The sequence below is a fragment of the Protopterus annectens genome, chromosome 13.part0 (genome assembly GCF_019279795.1).
Source record: "Protopterus annectens isolate FY-2018-M chromosome 13.part0, PAN1.0, whole genome shotgun sequence".
Taxonomy (NCBI): Eukaryota; Metazoa; Chordata; order Ceratodontiformes; family Protopteridae; genus Protopterus; species Protopterus annectens.
The window spans coordinates 1241897255-1241920607 of NC_056747.1; the positions used below are offsets into that span (position 1 = coordinate 1241897255).

Consider the following 23353-nt stretch of genomic DNA (forward strand, 5'->3'; position numbering starts at 1 on the left):
TGCCCATTATTTTGCTGTGCCTCTGTCGAGCAGTGACACTGAGGTAACCCCTGGGGTGTATCTGCGATCTCCCATCCATTGGTCAAGATTCCTCTTGAACAAGGCCAGCGAGGTGCTCTGCCTCACATAAACCGGGATTTTGTTCCACAGCATAGGGAGTCTTTGGGTGATGAATCTATCCCTCCAGCACGTCCTATTAATAACAGTGTCGAGGTTTAAGTCTCCCGCCCTTGTGGCTCTGAGGGATCTAGATTTTTTGAGATGAAGCATGTTCATCAAATCTGGGTTTGACATGGCCTTGTATGTCAGGCATAGGTCACCTCTGAGCAAGCGGTAAGCAACTGAATATAACTGGAGTTCTTTCAGTCGGGCAGAATAAGACAGATTTTTGAGACCCTTTATCCTTTTGGTGAGGAACTTTTGTGGCCTCTCCAGCTGCTGCAAGTGTCGGGTCAGATACATTCCGAATGGGGCATTGTACTCGATCATTGGTCTGATGAGTGATGAGTATAGGGAGACTATGACTTCCCTTGATCTAGATGTGAATCCCTTCATGATAAGGTGGGCAATGTAGAAGGTCTTCCTGTCTACTTTAGCAATATGAGTGTCGAATGAAAGGCTACTGTCAACCTGGGTTCCCAGGTCCCTAATAACTTCTTCTGTGTTCAGGGGATTGCCACCTATATGGTAGCTAGGGGTAACCTTATTTTTCCCGAAGGGTATGACTATGCATTTCTTGGCATTTAACTTTAGGCCATGGCTCTGGCACCAGTTATCCGTTTCTGTGAGACCCTTCTGAAGGATATCTGTGTCGGATGTGTTTTCAACTACGGCCCAGTTTGCAGTCTTCTGCAAACTTTGTCAGCCATAACCCTCCTGTGTTTGCTTGTACTTCAGAAAAGTAGATGCCAAACAAGAGTGGGCCCAGGACTGAGCCCTGTGGGACACCACTTGTGACAGGCTTTGAGTCTGACATGGCGCCAGCAACTCTGACCCTGTGGGTTCTGTCACTCAGCCAGTTTGCAACCCATCTTGTAATGTATGGGTTTACATTTAAGTTGATGAGTTTTTCAATGATACCCGAGTGAGGTATTGTATCAAAAGCCTTCGCCAGGTCTAGGTAGGCTGTATGGACTGCCCTTCCCTCGTCAATGGCCTTGGTGACTGTTTCGAAAAAGTCAACCAAGTTTAAAAGGCATGATCTGCCTTTGACAAAGCCAAACTGGGTTGGATCCAAAGTCTGCAAGTTCCCTATGTCTTTATTTATGAGGTCCATTATGATCCTCTCCATGGCTTTGCAGATAAGGCTTGTCAAGCTAATGGGCCGGTAATTTCCAGGGTCTGTGGAGGCACCGCCTTTGTGAAGTGGGACCACAGTTGCAGTGCGCCACTCCCTGGGTACGTATCCAGAGGTGAGACTAAGATTAAACAGCTGTCCTAACTGTGGGTTTAATTCCTCATTGAGTTCATGGAGCACACAGCCGGGGACACCATCAGGTCCCATGGATGCTGTGTTCTTTGCCTTGGAGAGAGCAGTTCTCACCTGGGCGTTAGAGATGTTTGGGGGGCTACAATCATTTGGTATAGATATCTCTCCTTTAGGGAGGAGGGGGGAGAAGTTTGCACTGAACCTGTCAGCCAGTATGTTGGCAATGTCTGTAGGATCAGTAATCTTCACATCATTTTGAACTAATTCTGAGCATATCTGGGAGTTTCCTCCTAGGTTTCTGACATAGCTAAAGAATGCCTTATGGTTGTCTTTAGAGTCCTTAGCTATTTTTTTCTCAAAATTAGCTTTGGATGATTTTATGAGAGCTCTTAGCTTTTACTTATAGTGATCAGCGGTGTCTTACCTTTTAAGGATTTTGCTCTATCTTGTAGTAGCTTTCTCCTTTTGTTGTAGAGTTTGTTTATGGCTGGGGTCCACCAGACTGGGCGCTTGCCTTTGGTACAAAGAGTCTTTGTTTTGCTTGGGATTGCCTGATCCATGCAGCCCTGCAGGTGCTGGTAGAAGGCATTTGTAAGTGATTCAGCGGTTTGAGTAATGTTAACCGCCGGCTCAGGGGCCTTAAAGGAGACCACACTAGTCTTTAGAAGTGTGAAGTCGGCTTTCGAGAAGTTCTTTACTGTGGTCTTTTTCAGTTCAGGTGGGGGCGGGATGAGGACCTCCAGTGAGATTAGTTTGTGATCAGATCTCACCAGTGAGGGGTATACTTCCGGCGTTGAATATTGTGCTCCCATGTTCGTGATGATGAGATCAAGTATGTTTTCTCCTCTTGTGGGGATGGTGACTAGTTGTTCCATGGCATTTGAGTTTATGAATTCCAGGAACTTTTGGGCTAGAGTGTTTGGGCTTGAGTAGTGTTCCCAGTCTATATTAGGGTAGTTGAAGTCACCTAGTATGATGGTGTTCGGAGATACATTTATCCCCTCCAGTGTTTTCAGGAAGGCCATATGAGGTTCCTGAGTTTGCGAGGGTGGCCTGTAACATGCTACAAATTGCAGAGCAGTCTTGCCTATGGTTAATTGCACCTGGATGGTTTCCGATGCATCGTGCGATGCCACCAATCTTGAGGTGTGGGTGTCCTTGATGAATATGGATACCCCTCCTCCTTTCTTGGTATTGTCCGGGTTTTGGGGCCGGAACGCATGATATGAGGTAAAACCTGATAGTGCTGGGGTGCTCTCAGGAGCCTTGAACCAGGTTTCTGTCACAGCACAGACATCGATGTTCTCCATACTGAGAAGGGCCTCGAGTGCATGCATCTTGAGTTTGAGACTTCTGGCATTGAGCAGCATTACCCTTAGTTTTTTTTCTTTGTTTTGTTCTAGGGTGGTAGGTTTAGAATTTGAGCCTTGCCTAAAAAAGGCACTATGAGGGTGGCAAGAGCCTTTGCCAAAATCCGGAATCCCAGGGGTGACAAGTGCAAGCCGTCCCTTGCGAAGCAGCGTGGCTTGTCCAGCATGTCATCCCAGGCAGACAGACATTGGATCCCCTTTGAATGACACCAGAGTTTAAGCCAATTGTTAAAGCTGATCATCTTATCTCTGTATTGTGGCATCATTCTTGGTGAAGGTAGGATACTGCTCAAGGTCAGGGTCATACCTGCTTGGGCTACATAATCAGAGAGCTCCTCTATGTCTCTTTTCATGTAGTCCAAGGAGGTACATCTCAGGTCGTTAACACCAGCGTGGACAATGATTGAGTCATACTTGTACCTGCTGTTGAGAGACCAGAGTGCATGCGTTATGTGGCGGATTCTAGCACCCGACAGGCAGCTTACTGTGACCTTCTCCTTACTCAGTCTGGTGAGCGGGACGTCAGTGTGTCTGACTATGGAGTCACCAATGACTAGTGTGTCTGGCATTGTGTTTGGCATTAAGGGCTGTGACTGCTTGACACTCTGACTGTGTGGTCTATGTGTTGCAGGTGTTGTGTTCTGAGGTGGTAGTTGTTTGGGTGTCTGCTTTGGTGGCCTCTGCTGTTTTGGTAGATTTTTGATCAGAGCCTCCGAGTATGTCTTTGTGTGTTTATGTGTATGATTTGAGGTTGTGATGGTATTATGTGAGACTGGGTCTATAGTGTGTGTGGTTACCTTCTCCTCCTGTCTGGTCATGCCAGTCCTATGTTGAGAGAGCTCAGCCTCCAGTTTGGCCGTATAGTTGCATCTCTCGCATATATTTGTGTTTTGTGGGAGGAGGAGAGGGTTGTCTGTGTACATGAGGCAATTGTAACATTGCCTCGATATTCCCAGGTTCACCAGCTGAGCAGGAGAGGACATTAGCAACTGATCCCTCGACATGCTAGAAGGAATAGACAGAAAAACTTAAGAAAAGGTTCTGGGGGATGTGGGTGACCGAGAAATGGGGTTTGCTTTTTTGGGGTACTTTCTATAACAAGAGTGCTGTATCAAGGTGATAAGTACTGTAGGAGCAAGTGCTTCGCTATATAGATAGAGAATAGTCTACTTGGGAGTCAAGTAGAGATAATTTATAGTTGTAGGATTGGGCAATGAGCGCATGCTTGTATCTGACTGGACAGCAGCATTGATTCCATCTTTACATCTAAGGAATGGTGCCACAGCTACAGATGAGTCATTGGCTCAGATTCACATACTGAATGACGTTGCACCTGAGAGTCAAGAAACTAATGGTATATCTGTTAGAGCAAAAAGGAATGAGCCTACTACTGATATGGCTATGAAACAGTGTAGTGTTGATAATTAGAATAGGAATACTATTAAGCATTATTTGTTAGGAGCCGGACCTAAGGAGTCTACATCTGACAAAATGATCTTTTACAAACTGCCTGCACCCATGAAACCAAAGGCTCTGAACAAATGAGACCGGTCCATAAGTCGAGGGAGAAAACGAAGGAAAACCTCACTCTGGTGAGTAACCTGCAAGAGAACTGCTCAGTGTACAATATTTCCTCCTATGTACTTTCAGACATTCAGCTAAAAGTATTAAACAAGTTTTATTCTATCTATGCCAGCAACATTACATGAAACTGTCATAGACCTTAAGTTATTTGGGGTAAATTTAGCTTTGAAACATGTTTTTGGGAATTGAATAAGTTAAACAAGGGCACGTTTCAGTAAACCCAGCACCTTCATCCCTATTACACATCCAGTCATTGAAATTTTCATAAGGGTCTGTGAGGCAGATCATGTTAAAGTCATGAAAGAGCATAAGCGTCATGGTTTTTATAATTTGTCTTTTGATGAAAGATATGTTCTCAGGGATTTAGAGACCAACAGTAAGATTATTATTATGCTTGCTGACAAAGGGAGAGTGATTATTGTCATGGATGCTGATATGTTTATCAGTAAAATGAGTGAAATGCTTTCAGACTCCTGTATGTATGAGTTGATAAACAAACAAGAATGCAATGCTATTATATCTTGCATCAACATAGACTTGATTAGATTTCTACTTTGTTACAAGATTGAGAAAGATCTATATGAATATCTTCATGTTGAGCATCCTTGTATTACTATAATTAAAGGTCTCCCCAAAATGCACAAGAGTATGGTGGACTCACCTCTTAGGCCCATCGTATCGGGAAGAGGTTGGGCCATGGAGCCTTTAACTGTATGGGTTGAAACATAACTTAAACCTTTGTTACATAAAGCCCCTGCTGTTCTTAAGGACTCAGAACATTTTCTAGAGAGGCTAGGTGAAATCAGAAGTTCAATAAAAACTGGATTTTTTTTGTGACATTAGACATTAGTAGTCTATTTACAGTTATTTCAAATAGCTACGGCTTGGATGCTATCAAGTATTTTTTAGATAATTATAGTGAATACAATGTTATCATGAAAAATTTAATTTGTTTGTTCATGCGTTTGGTTTTGGAAAATAATGTTTTCTTGTTTGGAGACACATTTTATCTACAATGCAAGGGTGTTGCTATGGGAACCCCTTGCACTAATACTTATGCTAACTTAACTTTAGCATATTGGGAAGAGAAGCATATTTTTAGTGATGACAATGTATGGAAACATTCACTTTCATTCTATGCTAGATTTGTAGATGACTTATTTTTGATTTGGACAGGCACAAGAGAAGATCTGTATATGTTTCTGTCTTACATGAATAACACAACTGACTTTTTAAAGTTTACTATGAATGTTTCAGCCAACATGATTGACTTCTTAGACATTAAATTGACTATGGATTATGTAGGTAAAATTGGGACTTCCATTCATAGAAAGCTGTGTTGGAAAAACCATTATTTATCTTGTAATAGTATGCACCTTAGTGTCTTTAAGAATATAGCAAAGGGGTAGGTTCTAAGAGCCTCGAGTCTATGTACAAATGATAATGATTTTAACAATAAGTTAGGATTATTACAGTCTATACTGGAGTTTTTAGGTTACAAGTCACATGAAATAGACAGCTCCTTCAAGAAGGTGGTTAATCAAAGGAACAGAAAAGGGAAACCTTTCTTATACAGACAGCCTGGGCAGTTACATCGTTCGAGTAATCTTAACTCAGGTCCTTTATGTATCTCCTGAAGTACAGCAGTGATATTGGTTTAATCTCTGATGTGATCAATGAAAATTGGAAAATCCTATTGACCGATGATAGTCTAAAAAGGTATATTGGGAACAAACCATCATTTATGTTTAAGAATAATTTGAACTTGAGGAGGAGATTATGTAAAGAAACTCCCATGGCACGTAATACCAGCTCTTTGAGAGTTGGTATGTTTCCTTGCAGGCGTTGCGAGGCTTGCTTATTCATTAAGAAGGGCAACAGATTTGTCCATCCCATAATGAACAAGGTATACTCCCCCTGCTTATATGCTGACTGTACTACTAACAATGTAGTTTATTTAGCCAAGTGTGAACATTGTTGTTCATTCTATGTGGGTAAGACAAATAGGTCATTAAAAGATCGTATATTACAACATGCCAGGGATATTAGAATAGGTGCTAAGCATAACTCTTTAGCACAGCATGTTGCTATGTATAATACTCATACCTTTTCTTTTATGGTCCTGCAGATCATACCCACCACAATAAGAGGTGGAGATATAGTGAACAGGACTGAGACTGTGGAGTCCAAATGGATAGCTGAGTTTCTGGCAGATAAATCACCTGGCCTCAAGTGTGTGCTTCCCATTAAACCTGTTCTGAAGAGATGGAGACCTAGTTCTTGATTAGTTCTTGCTTGAGCTGACATTACTTCTTAATTTGTACTTTAATGGTTTTATGTGAACCTGATGAAGGGAGAAACCCGAAAGTGCTTGTTCTGCTTCTGTTTTATCTGATTAAATTCTTCAGAGTGGTGGTCCATGTGTTTTCTTAATTTATTATTTATTCATTATTGTTGTAATAACTGTAAATGTAGGAGAACTGTATATATGGTACATTTGACTATCCCATTTACACAAGTGCCTGTATACTTTTTTAAGCTAGAAATAGCATTGTTTGCCACTGTTGTGCATGGCTTATTATCATGCAGAAATGGTGCCCACCAATCCACACCTTCACCTACTATGGTTGTGTGATGGTAAGCAATGTGCAACATTTTTAAATCTTTCAAATCCAAAATGTGTGCCCTCTCAGTAAGCATGAACCTGCTTCCTTCCTGCAGTAGGCGGGAAACAGCAACATATAAAATGCAATTGGCAGGAAATACTCATTAGACATTGAGCTAGAACTATGTCAGGCATGTCTGGAGTTGCTGGAGAGGGTGTGCACTTTTGGGCACAGTGTTGGGGTGTCCAGGAGTCCAAGATTTTTGTTAGACTTCTAGTTAAGGAGCATGGGCCCAGGTTCCTGCATCGGGACTATTCAGGCTCAGAATATACATCTGAAGCTTGGAATGGTGTTTTCAGGGCCTTAACCAGTGTGACAGGTATCCCCCACACAGGTGAGCAATGCAGACATCATTTTGATGACTTCTTGAAGAGGAAGCAGGAAACCCTCGACATTTGGATCAGGGAATTTCAGGCAGGGGACACCCCTCAGATTTGTAAGTATCAATTTCAGTTAGTAATTGTAAGAGTTAAAAGTTGAATATTTTCAAGAGTGGTATTCATAATGGTGTTCTGTTCTGTTTTTTCCTCAGCTGCTGAGGAGTGAGACTCAAATGTTCTGTCCCATGCCAAGCTTCTAGTAAGGATGTGAGAAGCATGTGGTACATATGCATTAGAACACTACTGTATAAATAGTATTTTAATAATAATAATAATTTGTATAGTAATTTTGTAGCATTAAAAGTAAAAGTATTTTAATAATAATAATAATTTGTATAGTAATTTTGTAGCATTAAAAGTAAACGACTGCTTAGCTGGTGTTTAATAGACTTGCATCAAATTGAGCATGCATACCCCAACTGTAAAAGAAACTATGCATGCCTTAGTCTGTAGCACAAAGCATATTCTCAAATAACAATGAGCATGCATCTCTAAACTTTAAAAGGAAATAATGCATGCAATAGTCTGTAGGACAGAAGAACAGTGCAGTATTTTAGCGTAGTCATTGGTTGTGGGTTCAAAAACCACACTTCCCAAATATACAGTACTGTTAGGTTTTCATCATTATTGGAATGTAACTTCATACCTCCATATCAATGACACAAATTACCTTCTGTAAACTGTAATCACTATAATTGGAACAAGAATATGTGCAATATATGCACACATCAAGGATTGGTGGCTACGATCTGTACTATAGTGAGTCTCTGTTATAAACTGGGTAGTCTTAAAATGAAGGAAGACACTTGTTAGTAGTTTGCAGTGTTAAAAGTAAAGGTAATGAATAGAGTAAAATAATTGTATCAATGCTATGTATGTCACATATGAAGCTACTAATGTTCTCCCTTTTTTCTCTCACCCAACTCTTCTCTCTCTCTTTTTTATTTTTGTGTTTATTATTTTCTTTTTTTTTTGTGTGTTTATTTTTTTATATTTTTCCCACAGCACAGTGGGTAGGACTGTCCCACAGGATCCACCTGCCACATTCCACCTGCTATAGCACTGCTGCCCAGCAAGTCTGGTGCAAAACTTGGTAGCACTCCCTCTGCTGCTCCTCCACTACCTGAACCCTCAGGTAGTTCTGCCTTGGAGGACAGGCATATGGCTCCCCCTGGGAGCGGTGGCAGAGGCGGTGAGTTTATCTCTCATGATGAACTGACAAAGATGGTGTGTAGGATTGTGGGTGACACTGTTGGTGCATGCCTATGCTGGATGGAGCGCCTGCTCTCCATCCTTGTACAGAGCACCAATGGGAGGTGCAGGTATTGGTCAAGGCAGCTATCAGTGCAGTTAGGTGACAGTGATGACAGTCCATTGGGTGAGGACTAGATTCTCACTGTCAACCTCCTTGATGTGCATAGGACTGAGATTATATCGTCTCCCCATCCAAGGTATTCATCCACTTCATGTGTCCTGCACTGTCCCTATTTCTTGTCTTGTTTATATTGTCTGTCTGCAGTTGCTTCCTCACCTGTCCAACTTATTTCACCCAGACATTCCTAACAGCCCTTCCCCGACATTCCTCTTTCTCAAAAAAGGGCACCTGTCCCACAAAAAAATGGTCCAATACATAGTTCTCCATTTCTCACAAATGTCTTTATGATGCTCATGATTCTTTCCAGTTCTCTGTACAACAGATTGTGTTGTGGTTACTCCTCTCTCAAGACGTTTCTGTCCAAATTCTGAAAAATGTGTGAATATATGTTTTACTCTGGAAGAAATGGATAGCTATGGTTCTTTCCTATATCCTTCCTGCACATTCCTGCCTTGCTTTCACTTTGTCTATCCCCCTGCTTACTCCACATTTCACCACTTTCCTGTCTTCTCCATTTCGTTTCTGTAAAGAATTACTGCACAATCGTGTGCGGTGCACACCAACGCAAAGCAACAGTAAAAGGCAGTAATATAAGCAGATATATTTAAAGTATAATAAATGCTTGTAAAATTATTACTTTCACCCATATTTGAACCCAGTACCATCTGCCTCCAACAACAATACATTAACACCTGCTGCCACGGAGCCATTTACCTAGCAGATGTATCTAATGCATTGAATAGTAATTGACACAGTTTAGGAAAGATTTCCCTTTGTACTTCCCTGTGCTTGCTCCCCATATCAGTAATGCTGTATCTCCTTCATTCAATTTCTATGAAGCAGCATTGAGTGATCCCCTTTAATGTTTTATTTAGCATTATTGCGCAATACTCATTTAGGATTGTACAGCAGTATTGAACAATGTTGTGTGATGTTTTGTATCTTGCAGCATCAATAAACAAACTATTTACCCCAAAACGGAACCTATCACTGTATTAAGTACATTAATTCCTGCAGCCAGAGATTCAGTTAACTAGCAGGAGTATACACTAGGAGTTAAGTCTGCCATTTACTATACAGTCTCTAAAGTACACCTGCTAATCAAATGAGTCTGTAGCACCACCTGAAAATGCACTGATAGATGTATATTTTTGCTCAGATGGTACTTGGTTCAAATCCAGGTGTATGTTAACAGTGTCAAATAATTTACGTGTAAATCCAAATTCTGAAGCGTGATAGCTGGAATGGAGTGTCCTGGGCTTGAATGAAATGACTTCTATTTTATGTATGCTAAAATTAAAGAGCCTTAAGAGATAGTAGCTGTACATACATTATTTTTGTTGGATGGTTAAATGATAGATGCTCATTAGCCCTAGGGAGGTTACAATTGCTAAGTTACACGCACCCACCTTTTATAGGTTAAAAGAAACATTACACAACACAGTTTTTTATGAAAAGATTACTACTTTCACAGGTCCCTGAACATTAGTTATAAGTAAAGTGAACTAACTATGATTTTAATTAATACTATTTAATTTACTACATGTTCTGTTACAAGACAACAGAACTTTGTTTTTTTATAAAACTAAGGCATTCATTTTACCTAATGACTTAACAAAAACAAACTGACTTCAGTATTTTAGGATTATACCTTTAAATTATGTGACTGTGCTTAATTGGCTTAATTGTATTACCAAGTATTAGTCACTAGGATAGTACTTAAACTTTGTTTTTTCTTTCTGAGCACCATTGTTTGAAGAAGTTAGGAGAAGTGTTTCCTAACGAAAAGCGCTTTACACTTTGTGACTTAGATTCTGTGCAGCCAGATCGTTTTTAACTTTTTATTGCTTGGCAGTTACCGGAGTGTGCACTGGACTACTGATCACTGTAAGCTTGTTTTACTCAGCTATTAAACCTTGTTAGACTTTGCAGTGTACAGTCATCTTGTCTTGTGCCTATGGGTGGCCTATTCCTCCAGTTTGTGCAGTGCCACTCTATGAGATAACAAAATCCGAATAGCCAAATCCGTTTGTGCTAAGTGGCACATTGTGCAAACTGTGGCTCTCCGAAAACAAAAAGGAAAAAGTATAAAAGATGGAGAATTATTAAAATGTGGAAAATCAATCTATAACATACAGTGTATAAACTTTTAGCACACATGAGATATGACTACATAGGTCTGGATCCCAATTCTCACTGCAATTCACCATCACAAAACAGGAGGGGATACTTATCCATCTTTACCCCACAAACACCTTTGCAGCAAATACAAGACACAATTCCTCACACAATCAAGTGCAACTAAATGTACACTGATATCAATGCATGACCTGTTATTTGTAAATGTATTATATTTTATATACTTGGATGTAGTGCACTTAGTCATCACACAACCTGTTATGATTATTCCTTGCTGTGTCCTACCTTTCTGAGTTTCTTGGTCATTCATCAGTTATCTGACCAGTGCTCAGAGACATGCAGTGTATAAACCAGTCTATATCATTTACCTTAAAATGTGTGAGGCTATTCATTGGGAGCAATATGATATGCAGTTGTCATCAAATTAATGGAAGACTGGAGGCCACAAACAACCATAACCTGCTGTTTTCGAAGTGGGGAACAAAGGAGGGTTCCTGTCATGGACCACTCAGGGGTATATTTTTCTTTCAAGGGGTGGACCCAGGCTGAGCTACTGTTAAAGCACAAACAAGGCTATATTGCGCTTATTACTCTCCTTGTTTTGCATCCTGCCAGTTTGATCTTGCAAGGGTGGTGAAGCCAGAAAATGCTATCTGTCTCAATACTTTTGAACTTCTCTCTGTTATGATTTCCCATTTCAAATGTATGGTGCTAAACTGAGAGCATGCAGTGATCATCATTACTTTGGGGCGGTATCAATGTGTGAATCTTGAGGCCTGAGGCCTACTATTTGCTAATGGACACATCCAAGTCAAATAACTCTCTGCTGTCACATACAACATTAATTTCTGTACAAATCTCCCACCTTGTATTTGCTTACTGTACCAAGTGATGAAATACAAGGACATGTCATAATATTATTACACAATACAGTACATGTTCAGGACTCACCTTGTAAATGCAGCAGTTACCACAGTGTTAGTTCAGGGCTGACTGTGATGCAAGCATCACACAGCCAATACATGGGAGGTTAAGGCTGTGGCTCTGAATTGAGGGTGGCAGAAGTTATAGAGTTCCTGTATTGGGCCCCTGTCAACCCTGTAGCACTCTACAATTTCCATGTTATGTATGTTGTGATAAGTTAAATGTGGCCTGAAAACTCTTCTCTGTCTTGGCCTAGGCCTATTGGCAGCAGCAGTAGCATTGCCTGAAGCCTATAGAACATGCAAATGGAGTTAAGCAGCAGCAGCTCCTAACATTCTCTGTGTAGACTTTCTGTGTTTGTACTCCACTACTTTTGAAACCCACAGGAAAAAAACAGCATGGAGTCTACATGGTTGCTTTATAACTTCTTGAATAGCGCCACCAGATTGGTTGATAGTAGGCAATTCAGCTGCTTATGCTGCAATTAGCATCTCTGAAACACAGGCTAAGACAGATGCAATCCATTAATAATGTACTCCATTATAAAAAGGAAAATGTGTAGCTAGCAAAACTGATGGTGAGGGTAATTGCTACAGAAGTGACTGCTATGTCACAAACTACAATGGACTGTTCTTTTGGGGTGTGGCACAGCTGAGTTACTGCTATGGCTCATACAAGGATATGTTACCCTTGGTGCTCTACTTGTTTTGCATCCTGCCTTTTGTTAGTATTTCACATATGTCATATGTTATGTTTTTCCAGTGGGTATTACAGACTGCCTACCTTAACTTTTTATCTGGTAACAGTTACTTTGTAGTCATGTGAAAGTTATGTATATTATCATTGTGTTGTGTTTTAGTACCAAACATTTCATTAAAGCACAGACTCCTTCAGAGAGACAGAACACACAACCATAGTGGACACGCTCTGTTAACATGGCATTTTTTTTCTTGGAAGGAGTTGTCCCAATATGCCTGAAAGGCTGAATATATGGCAACAAATCATTGCTAACATAAATGCCATGGGTGGCCAAGGCCATACTTATGAGCAGGTGTGCCACAGGACCACTGACATGCTCACATTTGTATGGAGGCATGCAGCTGCTGTTGTTCGAGACCAGAGGGTAACTGGGGGTGGACCTGCTGCTGAACCAGCTCTCACCACCAATGAGGAATTCCTGGTGAATCTTCTGCAACAGTACAACTCACAGCAGAGTGGCCCACAATATGTCATTGATGGGGGGGGGAGTTGAATATTAGTATAGTGATAAGCTTAGATTGGAATTGTCAGCTATGTCCCTGTTAAAGTAACACATCATGTTGATTGAGAGAGTACATGTAGTACTTCCTTTCTTACTGTTAAATGTGATGGTGTTGGCTTTACCTGTTGCTTAACTTATATCAGGACCATCAGGAATCTAGCAACGTAGGCCTCCTGCAGATGGTAAGCCAAATCAAGTTATTTTAGTACTGTAGATCAATTTCTAAAACTATAATGTGTCATTTTAGGCCTGTTATGTATATTGCTGTACTGTCTGTAATAGTGGTAGCACTGTTAGTTGTTTAGCATATATTGCACCATAGTAGTGCTGGTATTAATGTATGTCTGTGTTTCTCCCACAGGTGATCATGACAATGGTAGTGTGGGCCCTGTGTCACCTGATGTCAGTGTCTTATCAGACACTGATGATGATGGTAGTGAAACTGAGGCACAGTCGGGAGGGGTGAAGAGGTTGAATCTGACACAGAGGTTGACATCCAACCACCCCCTTCTTTTTCTCCAGACACAGCCAGTAGGCCTATGCCTACCCAGTCTACTGAGCCCACAGATATAGGACAGGTGGAGGGCAGTGACATTGAGCAGGGAAGTGTGGCTACTGTGGCTTCAGTGCCTGTTGAGTCTGGCCATAGCCAAAGGTTTGTTGAAGTGCCACACAGAAGGGTTGAAAGGGGTTCTCGGAGGGGGCCTGCTGGTCCCTCCTCCACTTGCTGCAGGTGTCTCTTCCCTTGTCACACAACATATGTTTAGGGCCATCATGGAAGCACAGGCATGTTCAGAAAGATGGTCCAGACAAATGCTCAGGGTTGTGGAAGTGGCACAATCTGACATTCATGACAGCCTCCACCTTGTCGTCGATCCCCTGGATTGGATGAATGGCATATTGGAATTGGACTGTCTGTGATGTACTGAGGGGTGTCTGTCATGGAACGAGCAGTGTCTGTGATGTACTGAGGGGTGTCTGTCATGGAACGAGCAGTGCCTGTGATGGAACATCTGCTGGGAGGGAACAGCATCCTTATGGGTGTAGGTCAGCCACAACATCTGCTGATAGCCAATGTGTCCATTCTCAGTCACACTCCCATAGTGGCAGTACTTCCACTGGTTCACTGGGAAGTGTGCTGTACACACCCAGACATGGCAGGCCATGGGGTCATGATCCTGGTCATTGCCATGAAGGGACCACATCCAGCAGACATTGGTCACACTCAGGTAGCAGCACTCCATCTGACCTTGGGCATGGAGATTCCAGTGAAACTCCTGGCAGACCCAGTTCTCATGGTTAGTGGTGACAACGATGAAGTGCCATCACTACCATGCATGGCTCACACCTGTCCAACATAAGATGTAGAGCTATCACTGAGCTTGGCTGTGTTCATGTAGACTCTTACACACCACTTTCACATGGTGGACCCCAGCAGACACACACACAGCCTGCCTGCTTCCTTTTCTCCCTCACACTCGCTCACCGAATGTTTTTGTCAACCTAGGCCTTCTGCCCCCCCCACCCCACCCAGCATCCTGTGCAAGTGATGATAACTGTATCATATCCCTGTTTTCTCTCTTATGGATTCAGGGATACAAAAGCTTTGTGTCTGATGAACAGTGCGCATAGCTACATTAATGTCTAGTATATCTGCATTTGTGTTGTTGAACTGATAATTGTACCTGTCAGTTATATTTGTCTTCCCAAATGATACAGTGTGGATAACATCAGCACAACAGTGCTTTCTAGTGTATTTTCTTCCAAGGGTTGTGAAGTCAGGAACTGCAGTGTGTGTCATTACTTTAGAACCTTTCTCTTTAATGTGTTCCAGTACATATATATGGTGCACATCATAAAACATGCTATCACATTCAGATCTCAGGATTGTATGACAGCATGTAGTTAAACTCATCAGAGCAGTAATACAGTATACTGCTGTCTTTTGCAATAACCTCACCAGACACATGCAGCAGTTGGACAGACCACAGGGCTTTCTCATCAAGATAACACAGTGCCTAATAACCATAACATGATGTATGTGAGTAGATTAAAAGACATGTCACTGTAATCTGTCTGGTATCAGATTGCATTGTAACTGTTATTCTAAGCCTATTACTTTTGGTTTAAGCACCTGGGTTTCAGCACGGTTGTCGTACATTAAGAAGGTTTGTAGTCTATATTCTGGTGGGAGGAGAGGGTAGCCTCTGCCCTTCTGAGCTGGAAATTGCTGTTTGAATGCTTATTGTGGCTGTTGCTCTAAGTCTCTTTGTTATGGTTTAAGCACTTGGCCTCCAAATCAGTTATTTTACATTAGGAACATTTGTGGTGTAGACTCTTGTCACAAGGGAGGATAGCCTACGCCCTTCTAAGATGGGAATTGCTGGTTGAAGTCTTATTGTGTCTGTTATTCTGAAAGTGTCTTAGTTCTGGTTTATGCACTTGGGTTCCAGACAGCTTATTTCACACTAGGAAGATATGTTGTCTACACTCTTTGAGTATTCTACTTAATTGCTGCTTTATTTAAACTGTTTGACCCTCTGTTGTCATTGGGATTTTCTGCACTTTGGATTTCTACTACTTCTGTATTTTATAGCATTGGCTCAATTCAAGTTTGCTGAATCTACACTGTTTGGTATCACTGGAGTACTAAAACCAGCCCTCTTACATTAAGAAGCCCCACCCCCCGTACCTTTGTGGAAGAATTGTGTAGCCAAGTACCAATCTGAGTTGTGGACTGCTGGAATAAAGCTCACTGTTGGTCTTTCCCTTTGTTTACTTTTTAAAAATAGTTTAACTTTGCTTGAATTCCAGCATTGTGTTTTGGGATGTTTGCACTCAGTTTACTGTAGCTGCACAGAGTTTGCAGTGCTACCCTGTGAGCAACTCAGTTGTGCAGTGTGAAACACTGACACATTTTTATAACCCTGGCCCTCCATAGTATAGACACATTTTGTTAGTCTTACACAAAAACCTGATCCATCTAGCCCACACCCCACTAGTAACTACAGTATATACCTTCTATAATGGATGGACAGTTTCCCACCATTTCTTCAGACAGCCTGATTTACATGGGCATTTAGATGCAACAGAGCAATTGTCTCATGTATACTGACAACCAGTTACTGCTAAAACAAACTAATACAACATGTGAGAGCTGCATCTATACTATGAATTTGGAATCAGTTTTCACACATAACAATAAAGCAGATATCAAACATGTCAGCACACACAACTGACCTCTTGCACATAAGCTCACAACACATAAACCTACATATGCAGAGGTACTCGCTAGAAACTTAACTAAAGATCGGAGACCTCACAAGCACAAACCTACTGCACACACTGCAGACCCAACAGAATCTACTACACATAATAATACATACACCACTGTCTCAGCCAATAAGCCCCTCAGGCAAAACACCTCAAAACCAATATCTTGTTCAAAAACAACTCCATATTGAGACACACAGGAGTCCCCCTCATCAGGCTGGATACGGAGAAGGTTACAGTCAGCTGCCTGTCAGGTGCCAGGGTCTGTCAGATCACGCACGCACTCACGTTTCTCAACAAGTACCATTATGACTCTTGTCATAGTCCATGTTGTAGTGAATGATTGGAGACATACTTCACAGTACTATATGAAGGTACTTGCCTCCCCCATCATGGCCTTCTTAGGCGATGTCAGTGTGACAATGTAAGGTATTGCCAGCTATGCCAGGAGAAGTAGGGCAGTGGATGTGTAACATATGCCAGCACAGTTAGCTGGAATTTTGTAAGAATTACATGTAATTTGCATATCAATCTGATTTGTACAGATGCTTGTGTTGAAAATGTATTTATAAAGCTGCTTGTGTTAAAAATGTACCAACAGTGTGTCCTGATGGACAGTGGAAGCAATATATATATATATATATATATATATATATATATATATATATATATATATATATATATATATATGTATATTATTGTAACTGTTGAAATGTATATATTGTAACAAAGGATACCAGAAGACAATAGGTTACTCTCAGTCCAACTAACTTTGAAAAATAAGTCATCCCCTTTGGCAAAAACAAAGTGTCCACAAATTACTACATAGGTGGTAATCCATTAAGTACAGAAGAAGTAATTAGGGACCTGGGGACCCAAGTTGATAGCAATCTCTCATTTGACAACCACGTGGCCAAAGTGGTTAGAAAATTTTATATAGCCCACCTAATCATGAAGGGATTCACATCTAGATCAGGAGAGGTCATCGTGCCTCTTTACTCATCCCTCATCAGGCCCATAATTGAGTACAGTGCCCATTTTGGGATGTACCTTACCAGACACCTGCAGCAATTGGAAAGACCCCAAAAGTACCTCACCAAGAGGATCAAAGGGCTCAAACAGATGCCATATGCTGCCCGGTTAAAGAAACTCCAGCTCTACTCAGTGGCATACCGCCTGCTCAGATGCGATCTGTGCCTGAAGTATAAAGCCATGTCCAACCCGGAATTAATGGACATGGTGCACCTCAGAAAATCCAAATCCCATCGAGCTACGCGCTCGAGAGACTTGAACCTCAGCACTGAAATAAATAGGACATGCTGGAGGGCAGATTCATAACCCAGAGGCTCCCTTCACTCTGGAATAAAATCCCAGTCCAGGTTAGGCAGAGTCCCTCATTGACTCTCTTCAAGTGGAATCTTGATGAGTGGATGGGAGATTATAGGTTTACTCCGGGTATCACTTCTGTGTCACTGTTAGACAGAGGCACAGTATACTAACATCGAAAAAGGGCATAGCAAAATAAATTTAAAATGGGTGGCGAAAGCAAAACACACTCTGGCTAGGCTTATAAATGCCCTAGGGCAGATAGCCTAGTATGAACCTATGAACCTATGAACCTATGAAATTAAATGACTTAATTTAGGCCATAAAGATTGTCTCTTACAGTTCTGATTGCAGCCAGAGACTAAATGGCTATTGTGGGATGCTGAAATGCAGAAACGATATTCCAGTGACTGATGAACTGTTGTAAAATAACTTTAAAAAAGCATTTCTACAGTGGTTACATTGTATAGCTCTGCACAGTGCTGCTGGCTGGCTAACTGTAGCATGATTCAAGTGCATCTTAAAACCGTACCTGTAGTCTCAGGAAACATACTGGTGCTGCTGTCATTTCTGATAATCCCCTCATAAATTCATGCATTAACAAATAAATAAATGATTTGCTGTATGCAAAATTACAGCAGTCATATCCCAAATGACATTTTTAAAATGATTTATTGGATGTTGTCTTAAGAAAGAAATGGCTGCAGTATCTGCCACAACAAAACTATCATATGAGATTAAAGACTATTGTACCAAATAGCAGAGTATGTTAGCTTAGCCTTAAATTCCCACAGTACAGACGTCTGGCTATGCAGCACTAATGCATAAGGAAGGAGAGAACTATTTGGCATGCTAACATTCCAAGTGGTTTTCCAGTGCCACAATATATTCTGACAGCAAGCCATGCCAAAGAATCACCATCATAACCTGAAGCCTGAAATACATTTATTTAGTGAGCATTTTGTCCTGTCCCTCCAGCTATGTATTAGTCATTACCATTAAATCTATTATTACTGCTGTTCATATTTATTTACTGAAGAGTGTGCTATACATTATTTTCTTAATCTATGTCCACAAACAGTAAAAATTGTTACAGACGCTGAAACAATGCATGCATTTTCTTCCTGAGCGAGTTAATATTCATAAATCATAATCCTATCTTTAAAAAGACAAGTGTCTGTAGAGATCATAACTTACCCTTCAGTGATAACTCTGCCCTTCTCTTACAATATCACAACTTTACACGATTTGAGGGAAATTCTCAGTAGGACTCTTTTGTACAAGCATCCTTATATAGTTTTTATAACTGTAATTAAAATATTTGTTTCATGTGAAAGCCATCCCCGGCAAGTAAGTCTATGAGATAAGAAACTAATGCAGGATAAGAATTCTGTGAACTAATTTAGGTTACACGGTTCGCTGCATTGTGGTTTGATAACTAAATGGTGCTCTGTGGTCCTGTTGCCACGGCAGCTGAGCTGTGGTCATATCTCTTCCTGTGTCTGACTGTGCAGACAGACAGGTCATACCGTTCCCAGCGGCAGTAGCAGTCAACAGTGATCGATTTGAATTCTAAGAATGGTTGAACAAGCCATTACATTTCACATAACAAGTTTCCATCTGACTGGGGCTTAACATTTTGCTCTGGCGCTCATAATTCCTCCTAAGGTTGGTGATTTTTGTAAGAAAAGGTGGTGGATTGCATTTAATAAATGACAATAAGTAGACTTACAGACTTAGTTTGCTTCAGGAAATGCATGTTAATTCACCTTCTCTTATTCTGTCAGCTTCTTAGATTAAGGGTACCAGTCTCTTTAAGTGTCCTTGGTACCCCCTGGTTATTTCTGGATTTGTCCGTAATTCTGGAGTACAAATTGAGAGCTACCATGTGCTGAAGATAGTAGCCATAACCTTATCAGGCTGAAGACTGAGGATAGACTGCTAAAACATCAGTGGCATTGCTTTGTTTGACACTTGTCACCTTACCAGCTGCTCGGTGTGGAAGGTGGGGTAACAATATCATGTCCCAGTGCTCTTTGTTGTGACCTGGGACATTTTCTAATATGTAGTATGTTCTATCTAACTAAAAATTCACAAACTGACTATAGCTACAAATAACCTGTTTTGTCTCAGTCAAATGTATATAGATAATCTACTTTGCATATTTTAATTTATTATTTGCCAATGTGTAAATTGCAGTCTTAGTCTCTGTGTGTAAACAACTTTTTTATTACTATGTTAATAACTCTGATTACTGTTTGTTTTCCATATAAATTCCTTGTTACCATTATTGGTTAAGCTTTATATTTGTACATGTTTTATTATGTTTTATTATGTTTGGAGCTTTTCTCCTCAGGTCTCTGCTGAAAAAGGGCTCCTTGCCCAGTCAGACTAACCTGGTTAACAAATGTCAAATGAATAAAAATAAATAAATAAAATGTTCACAGTCACATTATTTGTAAATGAGTACTGTGGAAATTGAACTGAAGTCTATAGGATGAAATGCATTAGCAGTGTGTAGTCTTAACTATCTATACTAAACTAATATAAATACAAATGTACCACTGAGGTCCCACTGGGAGTATGGCCTGTGACCTACTGTCAGATGTTGTTGTGGTATATTCTGTTCTCAAGACACTGACACACACACACACAAACACACACACACACACGCACACCTTTAATGAGCATGTCTGCATGAAAAGGCATTGCTGACAGTTTTTCAAGGGTGACAGGCTATGGCATTACTTTGGGGGGAGGGGTTGTAGGTTAACTTGGCTTGTCTAAATGAAGAAGGTATAAATATTGCCTCTTGATGAAATTGGTAATGTGGATAAGTGTGAATGAATAAAAGAGGAAAAAATACAATGCAACAAATTTGAATAAAAATAATAAAATAGAAGTTTTATCACCACCTAGAGATAGAAATAATAATAGTTTTGAGCAATAACTAAAACTAGTGTGTTTCAGCTTTTCCCGGTTAGGGGTCACCACAGCAGAACTCTGGTCCGCTTATGATTGGCAGTGGATTTTTACGGTGCCGAGTTGCCAGCCCAATGCCCAACCTTCAGAGAAGGCACACCCATTCATGTACACACCTACCTGCATGTTTGATTAATAAAAAAAACAATTGCAAACTATTTGCTTTGATTGACCTGGTTCTGAAGGGCTCTTCATGTCTTCCAGAGTAGATGAATGTGTTGGCTCCTGATCAAGAAAATGGGCACATCACAAATACATGTGATTCACTAGACAGTACATTTTGCATATCTAGGAACCCACAGGAAAATAATGAAGTTTAATGATTTACTTTATAAGTAGGTCTTACAAGTCTATCTTTTTAATATTTCTTAAAATCTGTTTAGTTCATTTTCTGTTTGCTTAGTTGATTTGACAATGTTTTTGATTTTTGCATTGATAACACACATTTCTTTTGGGTTCTAAATGATTTCTTTTTGCACAGTGCCATATGCCCTAGCCAGCCTTTCTGTGGTCTGGTCTTTCCAAAAAAGAAAACTGTACTGTTGTTACTGTAAGACTAGAGCAGGAGCAGACTGTTTGCAATACAAATAGTGCAGTGTGATGTTTCAAGATGTCACGTTTCCCATTTTGCATTGTGGCATCATCTCCTGAAAATGAAAATAAAATAATCAGGCAGAAAAAATAATCAGCCCAACTGCATGGTTACCAGCATGCACAGGTCTTTTTTCTTCCAAGTCAGAAAATGCATTGAATGTTTAAAAATGCCAAGTTTTGAAGAAAGAAAGAGCTATCGTGAGAAATAAGAGAAAGAAATCACAAAGTATTATGAAAAGAGTATGCAAGATGTTTCGTGAGGTGAGAATATTGCTAATGACCAATTCAGTGAGAGTGAAGTTAGCACTGAATATAAATAAATTTATTGTCCTTATGTATCGGGATAGAGGGGCTGATCAAGAAATTTAACAAAAGAGCTTACTGACATCACCAACTGATTCCTACAACTTTAGAAGGATGAGTATCCACATGGTTCCATTATGAATGAATAATGAGGTAATCAGGCATGCTATGCTGAGCTATCAGATGTCTGGGTAAAGACAACCATCCCTAAGAGAGTTATCATTTCCATCATCGTAAGACTGTGGAAATATCAGAGGAGGATTGCTCCATAGCATGCTGACTGTATGAGTGGATATGCAAAGGTTTTAGCATACTACCAACAACCTGTCAATGAAATCCATGTGAACCCAGCATGCAGCTGAAGTGTGCTACTAATTTCACTGAAAAAAAACAATCGTGGTCCACTGAAATGTTGAAAGTCCATCTACACCATACTTCTCAATTGTATAGATTGTTGCAGACTGTCCAGATTTTTGCCTCATGTTTTTGGTCTGGCTTTCATAAAATTGTGGTTTTCTGGTAAACTAGTGGCAAATCATTTAAGATTGAAGTTAGAAAATAATGACAGACATTTGAGTTTCAACTTCATACTCTTCCAAAAATGTATGCTAATACAAAACCTGTTATTCTAACAATTTTCTAAATTTGTAAGAGCAATATTTAAAAATTGTCCTTATTTTTGGGCCTTTGTCCCATTTTTATTTATGGCTTTGTCCAGATTTCTTGCTCTAAGAAGTTGACAGGTATGATCTGCACAGGGAGTAAGATTGGGGCATAAATTTCACTCATGGCTGTTTAAACATGCTACCTTGGCAATGTTGGGAGAGTATAGGGTCATAGGTATGTACTAGGTTAATAACCACCAGGACCTTTATAAAGTTAACCGTGCAATCCAGCCTAATTGTGTCCCCATGTATCATGCACATTTGTTAGGATGGAGTATGTCATTAGGACGTTTCTAGAGGTTATTTGGGGGGAGGTGCATTAGTTTGGGGATTACTGTCTACTTCTATTTATCAGAGACACTGAGGCCAGTCCCAGGATGAATTTCTGATTTCCCATCCATTGGATAGGGCTGTGGTTAAAAAGGATTAGTTATGGAGTCTACTTCACATGGATGGGGTGCCTAGTCCAAAGCATCATGATCCTCTTAGACACACATCTGTATCACCAACATGTCTTATTTATGTCACAAGCAAAATTTAAAACCTTAGATCTAGTGGTTCTGATGCTGTTCCATCAGTGAGATATCTGAAAATGTCTTTGTTTTATACAAGACAAGGCTGTCTATTCATTTACTACTTTGACATTATTTATTGTGTCACGTGTCTTGTGGGATATGCTTTGTTAGACTCATCCTGTGCTTCTGCTTTAGTACATAAATAAACTTTGGTTTGCTTTAGTTTCAAATAGCACTACCATTTCTGCAAGATGAACCACATGACTTAACTATAACTACAGTTACTGAGAAATTATATTTGCAGTCTTCTATGAATGCAGGGTTATGTGAATTTTTTGGAACTGTTAAGAGATTTGTAAAGGTTTTCAACCCTTATTGTAAATTTTATTTTGAAAGGTATTGTGGAGAGGATGTATTTCTACCTGTATTTTGTTCATGTATTGATGCACTCCATTGTTATAACATTTTCAGAGCAAGCATTTTCTAATTTGCAGCAGTCAGTCATTTGCATTGATATGAACTTTCTGTTTTGTTATACTGCTTTGATAGCTAGTAATTTTGCACTTG

General features: G+C 40.3%; 1 protein-coding gene across 1 annotated transcript in view; it reads right to left on the bottom strand.

Moving 5' to 3' along the window:
* Positions 1-19181, bottom strand: part of GNGT2 (G protein subunit gamma transducin 2) — a 128104-nt gene extending 108923 nt beyond the window's left edge. The window contains exon 1 of the mRNA XM_044055262.1: positions 18925-19181. The gene's annotated coding sequence lies outside the window, so the exon portion shown is untranslated. The remainder of the gene's footprint in view (positions 1-18924) is intronic.
* Between the last annotated feature and the right edge of the window lie 4172 nt (positions 19182-23353).